We start from the raw sequence: 16,546 nt of genomic DNA, 5'->3' as shown, positions 1-16,546 counted from the left end.
ATACACAGAACCCCCCTAATAGTTTAATACACAGCACCCCCTAATAGTTTAATACACAGCACCCCCCTAATAGTGTTATACACAGCACCCCCCTAATAGTTTAATACACAGCACCCCCTAATAGTTTAATACACAGCACCCCCCTAATAGTTTAATACACAGCACCCCCCTAATAGTGTTATACACAGCACCCCTTAATACTGTTATACACAGCACCCCCCTAATAGTTTAATACACAGCACCCCCTTAATAGTGTTATACACAGCACCCCCCTAATAGTTTAATACACAGCACCCCCCTAATACTGTTATATACAGCACCCCTCTAATAGGTTAATACACAGCACCCCCCTAATAGTGTTATACACAGCAGCCACCTAATAATTTAATACACAGCACCCCCCTAATAGTTTAATACACAGCACCCCCCTAATAGTTTAATACACAGCACCCCCTAATAGTGTTATACACAACACCCCCCTAATACTGTTATACACAGCACCCCCCTAATAGTTTAATACACAGCATCCCCCTAATAGTGTTATACACAGAACCCCCCTAATAGTTTAATACACAGCACCCCCCTAATAGTTTAATACACAGCACCCCTTAATAGTGTTATACACAGCACCCCCTTATAGTTTAATACACAGCACCCCCCTAATACTGTTATACACAGCACCCCCTAAAAGTTTAATACACAGCACCCTCCAAATAGTTTAATACACAGCATCCCCCTAATAGTTTACTACACAGCAGCCCCCTAATAGTGTTATACACAGCACCCCCCTAATAGTGTTATACACAGCACCCCCCTAATAGTTTAATACACAGCACCCCCCTAATAGTTTTATACACAGTACCCCCCTAATAGTGTTATACACAGCACCCCCCTAATTGTGTTATACACTGCACCCCCCTAATAGTTTAATACACAGCACCCCCCTAATAGTGTTATCCACAGCACACCCCTAATAGTTTATTACACAGCACCCCCCTAATAGTGTTATACACAGCACCCCCCTAATACTGTTATACACAGCACCCCCCTAATAGTGTTATACACAGCACCCCCCTAATAGTTTATTACACAGCACCCCCCTAATAGTGTTATACACAGCACCCCCTTAATACTGTTATACACAGCTCCCCCCTAATAGTGTTATACACAGCACCCCCCTAATACTGTTATACACAGCACCCCCCTAATAGTTTAATACACAGCACCCCCTAATAGTGTTATACACAGCACCCCCCTAATAGTGTTATACACAGCACCCCCTAATACTGTTATACACAGCACCCCCCTAATAGTTTAATACACAGCACCCACCTAATAGTGTTATACACAGCACCCCCCTAATACTGTTATACACAGCACCCCCCTAATAGTGTTATACACAGCACCCCCCTAATAGTGTTATACACAGCACCCCCCTAATAGTTTAATACACAGCACCCCCCTTATAGTGTTATACACAGCACCCCCCTAATAGTTTAATACACAGCACCCCCCCTAATAGTGTTATACACAGCACCCCCCTAATACTGTTATACACAGCACCCCCCTAATAGTTTAATACACAGCACCCCCCTAATAGTGTTATACACAGCACCCCCCTAATACTTTTATACACAGCACTCCAATAATAGTTTAATACACAGCACCCCCCCTAATAGTGTTATACACAGCACCCCCCTAATAGTGTTATACACAGCACCCCCCTAATACTGTTATACACAGCACCCCCGTAATAGTTTAATACACAGCACCCCCCTAATAGTGTTATACACAGCACCCCCATAATAGTTTAATACACAGCACCCCCTAATACTGTTATACACTGCACCCCCCTAATAGTTTATTACACAGAACCCCCTAATAGTGTTATACACAGCACCCCCCTAATACTGTTATACACAGTACCCCCCTAATAGTTTAATACACAGCACCCCCTAATAGTGTTATACACAGCACCCACCTAATACTGTTATACACAGTACCCCCCTAATAGTTTAATACACAGCACCCCCCTAATAGTGTTATACACAGCACCCCCCTAATAGTTTAATACACAGCACCCCCCTAATAGTGTTATACACAGCACCCCCCTAATACTGTTATACACAGCACCCCCCTAATAGTTTAATACACAGCACCCCCCTAATACTGTTATATACAGCACCCCCCTAATAGTTTAATACACAGCACCCCCCTAATAGTGTTATACACAGCCCCCCCTATTACTGTTATACACAGCACCCCCTAATAGTTTAATACACAGCACCCCCCTAATAGTGTTATACACAGCACCCCCCTAATAGTTTAATACACAGCACCCCCCTAATAGTGTTATACACAGCACCCCCTTAATACTGTTATACACAGCACCCCCCTAATAGTTTAATACACAGCACCCCCCTAATAGTGTTATACACAGCACCCCCCTAATACTGTTATACACAGCACCCCCCTAATAGTTTAATACACAGAACCCCCCTAATACTGTTATACACAGCACCCCCATAATAGTTTAATACACAGCACACCCCTAATACTGTTATACACAGTACCCCTCTAATACTGTTATATACAGCACCCCCCTAATAGTGTTATACACAGCACCCCCCTAATAGTTTAATACACAGCACCCCCTTAATAGTGTTATACACAGCACCCCTAATAGTTTAATACACAGCACCCCCCTAATACTGTTATACACAGCACCCCCCTAGTAGTTTAATACACAGCACCCCCCTAATAGTGTTATACACAGCACCCCCCTAATAGTTTAATACACAGCACCCCCCTAATAGTTTAATACACAGAACCCCCCTAATACTGTTATACACAGCACCCCCCTAATAGTGTTATACACAGCACCCCCTAATAGTTTAATACACAGCAACCCCCTAATAGTTTAATACACAGCACCCCCCTAATAGTTTAATACACAGCACCCCCCCTAATAGTGTTATACACAGCACCCCCCTAATACTGTTATACACAGCACCCCCCTAATAGTGTTATACACAGCACCCCCCTAATAGTGTTATACACAGCCCCCCCTATTACTGTTATACACAGCACCCCCCTAATAGTTTAATACACAGCACCCCCCTAATAGTGTTATACACAGCACCCCCTAATAGTGTTATACACAGCACCCCCCTAATACTGTTATACACAGCACCCCCCTAATAGTTTAATACACAGCACCCCCCTAATAGTGTTATACACAGCACCCCCCTAATACTGTTATACACAGCACCCCCCTAATAGTTTAATACACAGCACCCCCCCTAATAGTGTTATACACAGCACCCCCCTAATACTGTTATACACAGCACCCCCCTAATAGATTAATACACAGCACCCCCCTAATAGTGTTATACACAGCACCCCCTAATACTGTTATACACAGCACCCCCCTAATAGTTTAATACACAGCACCCCCCTAATAATGTTATACACAGCACCCCCATAATAGTTTAATACACAGCACCCCCGTAATACTGTTATACACAGCACCCCCCTAATACTGTTATATACAGCACCCCCCTAATAGTGTTATACACAGCACCCCCCTAATAGTTTATTACACAGCACCCCCTTAATAGTGTTATACACAGCACCCCCCTAATAGTTTAATACACAGGCACCCCCCTAATACTGTTATACACAGCACCCCCCTAATAGTTTAATACACAGCACCCCCCTAATTCTGTTATACACAGCACCCCCTAATAGTTTAATACACAGCACCCTCCTAATAGTTTAATACACAGCATCCCCCTAATAGTTTACTACACAGCAGCCCCCTAATAGTGTTATACACAGCACCCCCCCCAATAGTGTTATACACAGCACCCCCCTAATAGATTAATACACAGCACCCCCCCTAATAGTTTTATACACAGCACCCCCCTAATAGTGTTATACACAGCACCCCCCTAATTGCGTTATACACAGCACCCCCCTAATAGTGTTATCCACAGCACCCCCCTAATAGTTTATTACACAGCACCCCCTAATAGTGTTATACACAGCACCCCCCCTAATACTGTTATACACAGCACCCCCCTAATAGTGTTATACACAGCACCCCCCTAATAGTTTATTACACAGCACCCCCCTAATAGTGTTATACACAGCACCCCCCTAATAGTTTAATACACAGCACCCCCCTAATAGTGTTATACACAGAACCCCCCTAATAGTTTAATACACAGCACCCCCTAATAGTTTAATACACAGCACCCCCCTAATAGTGTTTATACACAGCACCCCCCTAATAGTTTATTACACAGCACCCCCCCTAATAGTGTTATACACAGCACCCCCCTAATAGTTTAATACACAGCACCCCCCTAATAGTGTTATACACAGAACCCCCCTAATAGTTTAATACACAGCACCCCCTAATAGTTTAATACACAGCACCCCCCTAATAGTGTTATACACAGCACCCCCCTAATAGTTTAATACACAGCACCCCCCTAATAGTTTAATACACAGCACCCCCCTAATAGTTTAATACACAGCACCCCCCCTAATAGTGTTATACACAGCACCCCTTAATACTGTTATACACAGCACCCCCCCTAATAGTTTAATACACAGCACCCCCTTAATAGTGTTATACACAGCACCCCCCTAATAGTTTAATACACAGCACCCCCCTAATACTGTTATATACAGCACCCCTCTAATAGGTTAATACACAGCACCCCCCCAATTGTGTTATACACAGCAGCCACCTAATAATTTAATACACAGCACCCCCCTAATAGTGTTATACACAGCACCCCCCTAATAGTTTAATACACAGCACCCCCCTAATAGTGTTATACACAACACCCCCCTAATACTGTTATACACAGCACCCCCCTAATAGTTTAATACACAGCACCCCCCCTAATAGTGTTATACACAGAACCCCCCTAATAGTTTAATACACAGCACCCCCCTAATAGTTTAATACACAGCACCCCCTAATAGTGTTATACACAGCACCCCCCTTATAGTTTAATACACAGCACCCCCCCTAATACTGTTATACACAGCACCCCCTAAAAGTTTAATACACAGCACCCTCCAAATAGTTTAATACACAGCATCCCCCTAATAGTTTACTACACAGCAGCCCCCTAATAGTGTTATACACAGCACCCCCCTAATAGTGTTATACACAGCACCCCCTAATAGTTTAATACACAGCACCCCCCTAATAGTTTTATACACAGTACCCCCCTAATAGTGTTATACACAGCACCCCCCTAATTGTGTTATACACAGCACCCCCCTAATAGTTTAATACACAGAACCCCCCTAATAGTGTTATCCACAGCACACCCCTAATAGTTTATTACACAGCACCCCCCTAATAGTGTTATACACAGCACCCCCCTAATACTGTTATACACAGCACCCCCCTAATAGTGTTATACACAGCACCCCCCTAATAGTTTATTACACAACACCACCCCCCTAATAGTGTTATACACAGCACCCCCTTAATACTGTTATACACAGCACCCCCCTAATAGTGTTATACACAGCACCCCCCTAATACTGTTATGCACAGCACCCCCCTAATAGTTTAATACACAGCACCCCCCTAATAGTGTTATACCAGCACCCCCCTAATAGTGTTATACACAGCACCCCCTAATACTGTTATACACAGCACCCCCCTAATAGTTTAATACACAGCACCCACCTAATAGTGTTATACACAGCACCCCCCTAATACTGTTATACACAGCACCCCCCTAATAGTTTAATACACAGCACCCCCCTAATAGTGTTATACACAGCAGCCCCCTAATACTGTTATACACAGCACCCCCCTAATAGTTTAATACACAGCACCCCCCTAATAGTGTTATACACAGCAGCCCCCTAATACTGTCATACACAACACCCCCCTAATAGTTTAATACACAGCACCCCCCTAATAGTGTTATACACAGCAACCCCCTAATACTGTTATACACAGCACCCCCTAATAGTTTAATACACAGCACCCCCCTAATAGTGTTATACACAGCACCCCCCCTAATAGTTTAATACACAGCACCCCCTAATAGTGTTATACACAGCACCCCCCCTAATAGTTTAATACACAGCACCCCCCTAATACTGTTATACACAGCACCCCCCTAATAGTTTAATACACAGCACCCCCCTAATAGTGTTATACACAGCAGCCCCCTAATACTGTTATACACAGCACCCCCTAATAGTTTAATACACAGCACCCCCCTAATAGTGTTATACACAGCACCCCCCTAATAGTTTAATACACAGCACCCCCCTAATAGTATTATACACAGCACCCCCCTAATAGTTTAATACACAGCACCCCCCTAATAATGTTATACACAGAACCCCCCTAATAGTTAAATAAACAGCACCCCCCTAATAGTGTTATACACAGAACCCCCCTAATAGTTTAATACACAGCACCCCCCTCATAGTTTAATACACAGCACCCCCCTAATAGTTTAATACACAGCACCCCCCTAATAGTGTTATACACAGCCCCCCCCCTAATAGTTTAATACACAGCACCCCCTAATAGTGTTATACACAGCACCCCCTAATAGTTTATTACACAGCACCCCCCTAATAGTTTAATACACAGCACCCCCCTAATAGTTTAATACACAGCACCCCCCTAATAGTGTTATACACAGCACCCCCCCTAATAGTTTAATACACAGCACCCCCTAATAGTTTAATACACAGCACCCCACTAATAGTGTTATACACAGCACCCCCCTAATACTGTTATACACAGCACCCCCCCTAATAGTTTAATGCACAGCACCCCCCTAATAGTTTTATACACAGCACCCCCTAATAGTGTTATACACAGCACCCCCCTAATACTGTCATACACAGCACGCCCCTAATAGTTTAGTACACAGCACCCCCCTAATAGTGTTATACACAGCACCCCCTTAATAGTTTAATACACAGCACCCCCAATAATAGTGTTTTATACAGCACCCCCCTAATAGTTTAATACACAGCACCCCCCTAATTCTGTTATACACAGCACCCCCCTAATAGTTTAATACACAGCAGCCCCCTTTTAGTGTTATACACAGCACCTCCCTAATAGTTTAATACACAGCAAAACCCTAATAGTGTTATACACAGCACCCCCCTAATAGTTTAATACACAGCACCCCCCTAATAGTGTTATACACAGCACCCCCCTAATAGTTTAATACACAGCAACCCCTAATAGTGTTATACACAGCACCCCCCTAATACTGTTATACACAGCACCCCCTAATAGTTTAATACACAGCACCCCCCTAATACTGTTATACACAGCACCCCCCTAATACAGTTATACACAGCACCCCCCTAATAGTTTAATACACAGCACCCCCCTAATAGTGTTATACACAGCACCCCCCTAATACTGTTATACACAGCACCCCCCTAATAGTTTAATACACAGCACCCCCCTAATAGTGTTATACACAGCATCCCCCTAATAGTTTAATACACATCACCCCCCTAATAGTGTTATACACAGCACCCCCTAATAACGTTATACACAGCACCCCCCTAATAGTTTAACACACAGCACCCCCCTAATAGTGTTATACACAGCACCCCCCTAATAGTTTAATACACAGCACCCCCCTAATAGTTTAATACACAGAACCCCCCTAATAGATTAATACACAGCACCCCCCTAATAGTGTTACACACAGAACCCCCCTAATAGTTTAATACACAGCACCCCCCTAATAGTTTAATACACAGCACCCCCCTAATAGTTTAATACACAGCACCCCCCTAATAGTGTTATACACAGCACCCCCTAATAGTTTAATACACAGCAGCCCCCTAATAGTTTAATACACAGCATTCCACTAATAGTGTTATACACAGCACCCCCCTAATAGTTTAATACACAGCACCCCCCTAATAGTGTTATACACAGCACCCCCCTAATAGTTTAAAAACACAGCACCCCCCCTAATAGTGTTATACACAGCACCCCCCTAATAGTTTAATACACAGCACCCTCCTAATAGTGTTATACACAGCACCCCCCTAATAGTTTAATACACAGCACCCCCCTAATAGTGTTATACACAGCACCCCCCTAATAGTTTAATAAACAGCACCCCCCTAATAGTGTTATACACAGCACCCCCCTAATACTGTTATACACAGCACCCCCCCTAATAGTTTAATACACAGCACCCCCCTAATACTGTTATACACAGCACCCCCCTAATAGTTTAATACACAGCACCCCCCTAATAGTGTTATACACAGCACCCCCCTAATACTGTTATACACAGCACCCCCCTAATAGTTTAATACACAGCACCCCCTAATAGTGTTATACACAGCACCCCCCTAATAGTTTAATACACAGCACCCCCCTAATAGTGTTATACACAGCACCCCCCTAATACTGTTATACACAGCACCCCCCTAATAGTTTAATACACAGCACCCTCCTAATAGTGTTATACACAGCACCCCCCCTAATAGTATAATACACAGCACCCCCCTAATACTGTTATACACAGCACCCCCCTAATAGTTTAATACACAGCACCCCCCCTAATAGTGTTATACACAGCACCCCCCTAATACTGTTATACACAGCACCCCCCCTAATAGTTTAATACACAGCACCCCCCTAATAGTTTAATACACAGCACCCCCCTAATACTGTTATACACAGCACCCCCCTAATAGTTTAATACACAGCACCCCCCTAATACTGTTATACACAGCACCCCCCCTAATAGTTTAAAACACAGCACCCCCCTAATAGTGTAATACACAGCACCCCCTAATAGTTTTAATACACAGCACCCCCCTAATACTGTTATACACAGCACCCCCCCTAATAGTTTAATACACAGCACCCCCCTAATAGTGTTATACACAGCACCCCCCTAATAGTTTAATACACAGCAACCCCCTAATAGTGTTATACACAGCACCCCCCTAATTCTGTTATACACAGCACCCCCCTAATAGTTTAATACACAGCACCCCCCTAATAGTTTATTACACAGCACCCCCCTAATAGTGTTATACACAACACCCCCCTAATAGTTTAATACACAGCACCCCCCTAATAGTGTTATACACAGCACCCCCCTAATAGTTTAATACACAGCACCCCCCTAATAGTGTTATACACAGCACCCCGCTAATAGTGTTTTACACAGCACCCCCCTAATAGATTAATACACAGCACCCCCTAATAGTGTTATACACAGCACCCCCCCAATAGTTTAATACACAGCACCCCCCTAATACTGTTATACACAGCACCCCCCTAATAGTTTAATACAACAGCACCCCCCTAATAGTGTTATACACAGCACCCCCCTAATAGTTTAATACACAGCACCCCCCTAATACTGTTATACACAGCACCCCCCTAATAGTTTAATACACAGCACCCCCCTACTAGTGTTATACATAGCACCCCCCCTAATACTGTTATACACAGCGCCCCCCTAATAGTTTAATACACAGCACCCCCCTAATAGTGTTATACACAGCACCCCCTAATACTGTTATACACAGCACCCCCTAATAGTTTAATACACAGCACCCCCCTAATAGTGTTATACACAGCACCCCCTAATAGTTTAATACACAGCACCCCCCTAATAGTTTAATACACAGCACCCCCCTAATAGTGTTATACACAGCAACCCCCTAATACTGTTATACACAGCACCACCCCCCTAATAGTTTAATACACAGCACCCCCCTAATAGTGTTATACACAGAACCCCCCTAATAGATTAATACACAGCACCCCCCTAATAGTGTTATACACAGCACCCCCCTAATAGTTTAATACACAGCACCCCCCTAATAGTGTTATACACAGCACCCCTTAATACTGTTATACACAGCACCCCCCTAATCGTTTAATACACAGCACCCCCTAATAGTGTTATACACAGCACCCCCCTAATAGTTTAATACACAGCACCCCCCTAATAGTTTAATTCACAGCACCCCTCCTAATAGTGTTATACACAGCACCCCCCTAATGGTTTAATACACAGCACCCCCCTAATAGTTTAATACACAGCACCCCCCTAATAGTTTAATACACAGCACCCCCCAAATAGTGTTATACACAGCACCCCTTAATACTGTTATACAAGCACCCCCCTAATAGTTTAATACACAGCACCCCCTTAATAGTGTTATACACAGCACCCCCCTAATAGTTTAATACACAGCACCCCCCTAATACTGTTATATACAGCACCCCTCTAATAGGTTAATACACAGCACCCCCCTAATAGTGTTATACACAGCAGCCACCTAATAGTTTAATACACAGCACCCCCCTAATAGTGTTATACACAGCACCCCCCCTAATAGTTTAATACACAGCACCCCCCCTAATAGTGTTATACACAACACCCCCCTAATACTGTTATACACAGCACCCCCCTAATAGTTTAATACACAGCACCCCCCAATAGTGTTATACACAGCACCCCCCTAATAGTTTAATACACAGCACCCCCCTAATAGTGTTATACACAGAACCCCCCTAATAGTTTAATACACAGCACCCCCCTAATAGTTTAATACACAGCACCCCCCTAATAGTGTTATACACAGCACCCCCCTAATAGTTTAATACACAGCACCCCCTAATAGTTTAATACACAGCCCCCCCCTTAATAGTTTAATACACAGCACCCCCCTAATAGTGTTATACACAGCACCCCTTAATACTGTTATACACAGCACCCCCCTAATAGTTTAATACACAGCACCCCCTTAATAGTGTTATACACAGCACCCCCCTAATAGTTTAATACACAGCACCCCCCTAATACTGTTATATACAGCACCCCTCTAATAGGTTAATACACAGCACCCCCCTAATAGTGTTATACACAGCAGCCACCTAATAGTTTAATACACAGCACCCCCCCTAATAGTGTTTTACACAGCACCCCCCTAATAGTTTAATACACAGCACCCCCCCCTAATAGTGTTATACACAACACCCCCCCTAATACTGTTATACACAGCACCCCCCTAATAGTTTAATACACAGCACCCCCCTAATAGTGTTATACACAGAACCCCCCCTAATAGTTTAATACACAGCACCCCCCTAATAGTTTAATACACAGCACCCCCCTAATAGTGTTATACACAGCACCCCCCTAATAGTTTAATACACAGCACCCCCCTAATACTGTTATACACAGCACCCCCTAATAGTTTAATACACAGCACCCTCCTAATAGTTTAATACACAGCATCCCCCCTAATAGTTTACTACACAGCAGCCCCCTAATAGTGTTATACACAGCACCCCCCTAATAGTGTTATACACAGCACCCCCCTAACAGATTAATACACAGCACCCCCCTAATAGTTTTATACACAGCACCCCCCCCTAATAGTGTTATACACAGCACCCCCCTAATTGTGTTATACACAGCACCCCCCTAATAGTGTTATCCACAGCACCCCCCTAATAGTTTATTACACAGCACCCCCCTAATAGTGTTATACACAGCACCCCCCTAATACTGTCTATACACAGCACCCCCCTAATAGTGTTATACACAGCACCCCCCTAATAGTTTATTACACAGCACCCCCCTAATAGTGTTATACACAGCACCCCCCTAATAGTTTAATACACAGCACCCCCCCTAATAGTGTTATACACAGAACCCCCCTAATAGTTTAATACACAGCACCCCCTAATAGTTTAATACACAGCACCCCCCTAATAGTGTTATACACAGCACCCCCCTAATAGTTTAATACACAGCACCCCCCTAATAGTTTAATACACAGCACCCCCCTAATAGTTTAATACACAGCACCCCCCTAATAGTGTTATACACAGCACCCCTTAATACTGTTATACACAGCACCCCCCTAATAGTTTAATACACAGCACCCCCCTTAATAGTGTTATACACAGCACCCCCCTAATAGTTTAATACACAGCACCCCCCTAATACTGTTATATACAGCACCCCTCTAATAGGTTAATACACAGCACCCCCCTAATAGTGTTATACACAGCAGCCACCTAATAGTTTAATACACAGCACCCCCCCTAATAGTGTTATACACAGCACCCCCCTAATAGTTTAATACACAGCACCCCCCTAATAGTGTTATACACAACACCCCCCCTAATACTGTTATACACAGCACCCCCCTAATAGTTTAATACACAGCACCCCCCTAATAGTGTTATACACAGAACCCCCCTAATAGTTTAATACACAGCACCCCCCTAATAGTTTAATACACAGCACCCCCTAATAGTGTTATACACAGCACCCCCCTTATAGTTTAATATACAGCACCCCCCTAATACTGTTATACACAGCACCCCCTAATAGTTTAATACACAGCACCCTCCAAATAGTTTAATACACAGCATCCCCCTAATAGTTTACTACACAGCAGCCCCCTAATAGTGTTATACACAGCACCCCCCTAATAGTTTTATACACAGCACCCCCCTAATAGTTTAATACACAGCACCCCCTAATAGTTTAATACACAGCACCCCCCTAATAGTGTTATACACAGCACCCCCCTAATAGTTTAATACACAGCACCCCCCTAATAGTTTAATACACAGCACCCCCCTAATAGTTTAATACACAGCACCCCCCTAATAGTGTTATACACAGCACCCCTTAATACTGTTATACACAGCACCCCCCTAATAGTTTAATACACAGCACCCCCTTAATAGTGTTATACACAGCACCCCCCCTAATAGTTTAATACACAGCACCCCCCTAATACTGTTATATACAGCACCCCTCTAATAGGTTAATACACAGCACCCCCCTAATAGTGTTATACACAGCAGCCACCTAATAGTTTAATACACAGCACCCCCCTAATAGTGTTATACACAGCACCCCCCTAATAGTTTAATACACAGCACCCCCCTAATAGTGTTATACACAACACCCCCCTAATACTGTTATACACAGCACCCCCCCTAATAGTTTAATACACAGCACCCCCCTAATAGTGTTATACACAGAACCCCCCTAATAGTTTAATACACAGCACCCCCCTAATAGTTTAATACACAGCACCCCCTAATAGTGTTATACACAGCACCCCCCTTATAGTTTAATACACAGCACCCCCTAATACTGTTATACACAGCACCCCCTAATAGTTTAATACACAGCACCCTCCAAATAGTTTAATACACAGCATCCCCCTAATAGTTTACTACACAGCAGCCCCCTAATAGTGTTATACACAGCACCCCCCTAATAGTTTTATACACAGCACCCCCCTAATAGTTTAATACACAGCACCCCCCTAATAGTTTTATACACAGCACCCCCCTAATAGTGTTATACACAGCACCCCCTAATTGTGTTATACACAGCACCCCCCTAATAGTTTAATACACAGCACCCCCCTAATAGTGTTATCCACAGCACACCCCTAATAGTTTATTACACAGCACCCCCCTAATAGTGTTATACACAGCACCCCCCTAATACTGTTATACACAGCACCCCCCTAATAGTGTTATACACAGCACCCCCCTAATAGTTTATTACACAGCACCCCCCTAATAGTGTTATACACAGCACCCCCTTAATACTGTTATACACAGCACCCCCCTAATAGTGTTATACACAGCACCCCCCTAATACTGTTATACACAGCACCCCCTAATAGTTTAATACACAGCACCCCCTAATAGTGTTATACACAGCACCCCCCTAATAGTGTTATACACAGCACCCCCTAATACTGTTATACACAGCACCCCCCTAATAGTTTAATACACAGCACCCACCTAATAGTGTTATACACAGCACCCCCCTAATACTGTTATAAACAGCACCCCCCTAATAGTGTTATACACAGCACCCCCCTAATACTGTTATACACAGCACCCCCCTAATAGTTTAATACACAGCACCCCCCTAATAGTGTTATACACAGCACTCCCCTAATACTGTTATACACAGCACCCCCCTAATAGTTTAATACACAGCACCCCCCTAATAGTGTTATACACAGCAGCCCCCTAATACTGTTATACACAGCACCCCCCTAATAGTTTAATACACAGCACCCCCCTAATAGTGTTATACACAGCAGCCCCCTAATACTGTCATACACAACACCCCCCTAATAGTTTAATACACAGCACCCCCCTAATAGTGTTATACACAGCAACCCCCTAATACTGTTATACACAGCACCCCCTAATAGTTTAATACACAGCACCCCCCTAATAGTGTTATACACAGCACCCCCCTAATAGTTTAATACACAGCACCCCCTAATAGTGTTATACACAGCACCCCCCTAATAGTTTAATACACAGCACCCCCCTAATACTGTTATACACAGCACCCCCCTAATAGTTTAATACACAGCACCCCCCTAATAGTGTTATACACAGCAGCCCCCTAATACTGTTATACACAGCACCCCCTAATAGTTTAATACACAGCACCCCCCTAATAGTGTTATTCACAGCACCCCCCTAATAGTTTAATACACAGCACCCCCCTAATAGTATTATACACAGCACCCCCCCTAATAGTTTAATACACAGCACCCCCCTAATAATGTTATACACAGAACCCCGCTAATAGTTAAATAAACAGCACCCCCCTAATAGTGTTATACCACAGAACCCCCCTAATAGTTTAATACACAGCACCCCCCTCATAGTTTAATACACAGCACCCCCCTAATAGTTTAATACACAGCACCCCCCTAATAGTGTTATACACAGCACCCCCCTAATAGTTTAATACACAGCACCCCCCTAATAGTGTTATACACAGCACCCCCTAATAGTTTATTACACAGCACCCCCCTAATAGTTTAATACACAGCACCCCCCTAATAGTTTAATACACAGCACCCCCCTAATAGTGTTATACACAGCACCCCCCCCTAATAGTTTAATACACAGCACCCCCCTAATAGTTTAATACACAGCACCCCACTAATAGTGTTATACACAGCACCCCCCTAATACTGTTATACACAGCACCCCCCCCTAATAGTTTAATGCACAGCACCCCCCTAATAGTTTTATACACAGCACCCCCTAATAGTGTTATACACAGCACCCCCCTAATACTGTCATACACAGCACGCCCCTAATAGTTTAGTACACAGCACCCCCCTAATAGTGTTATACACAGCAGCCCCCTTAATAGTTTAATACACAGCACCCCAATAATAGTGTTTTATACAGCACCCCCCTAATAGTTTAATACACAGCACCCCCCTAATTCTGTTATACACAGCACCCCCCTAATAGTTTAATACACAGCACCCCCCTAATAGTGTTATACACAGCACCCCCCTAATACTGTTATACACAGCACCCCCCTAATAGTTTAATACACAGCACCCCCCTAATAGTGTTATACACAGCAACCCCTAATACTGTTATACACAGCACCCCCTAATAGTTTAATACACAGCACCCCCCTAATAGTGTTATACATAGCACCCCCCTAATAGTGTTATACACAGCACCCCACTAATAGTGTTATACACAGCACCCCCCTAATAGTTTAATACACAGCACCCCCCTAATAGTGTTATACACAGCACCCCCCTAATAGTGTTATACACAGCACCCCCCTAAAAGTTTAATACACAGCACCCCCCTAATAGTGTTATACACAGCACCCCCTAATAGTTTAATACACAGCACCCCCCTAATAGTGTTATACACAGCACCCCCCTAAAAGTTTAATACACAGCACCCCCCTAATAGTGTTATACACAGCACCCCCCTAATAGTTTAATACAGAGCACCCCCCTAATAGTGTTATACACAGAACCCCCCTAATAGTTTAATACACAGCACCCCCCTAATAGTGTTATACACAGCACCCTCCTAATAGTTTAATACACAGCACCCCCCTAATAGTGTTATACACAGCACCCCCCTAATAGTGTTATACACAGCACCCCCCTAATAGTTTAATACACAGCAGCCCCCTAATAGTGTTATACACAGCACCTCCCTAATAGTTTAATACACAGCAACCCCCTAATAGTGTTATACACAGCACCCCCCTAATAGTTTAATACACAGCACCCCCCTAATAGTGTTATACACAGCACCCCCCTAATAGTTTAATACACAGCAACCCCTAATAGTGTTATACACAGCACCCCCCTAATAGATTAATAAACAGCACCCTCCTAATAGTGTTAGACACAGCACCCCCCTAAAAGTTTAATACACAGCACCCCTCTAATAGTTTAATACACAGCACCCCCCCCCCCTAATAGTGTTATACACAGCACCCCCTAATAGTTTAATACACAGCACCCCCCTAATAGTGTTATACACAGCACCCCCCCAATAGTGTTATACACAGCACCCGCCTAATAGTTTAATACACAGCACCCCCTAATAGTTTAATACACAGCACCCCCCTAATAGTGTTATACACAGCACCCCCCTAATAGTTTAATACACAGTACCCCCCCTAAT

Source organism: Leptodactylus fuscus, chromosome 7, assembly GCF_031893055.1.
Source record: "Leptodactylus fuscus isolate aLepFus1 chromosome 7, aLepFus1.hap2, whole genome shotgun sequence".
NCBI lineage: Eukaryota > Metazoa > Chordata > Amphibia > Anura > Leptodactylidae > Leptodactylus > Leptodactylus fuscus.
The sequence above is the reverse complement of the archived record's forward strand: the minus strand, read 5'-3'. Positions refer to the sequence as shown.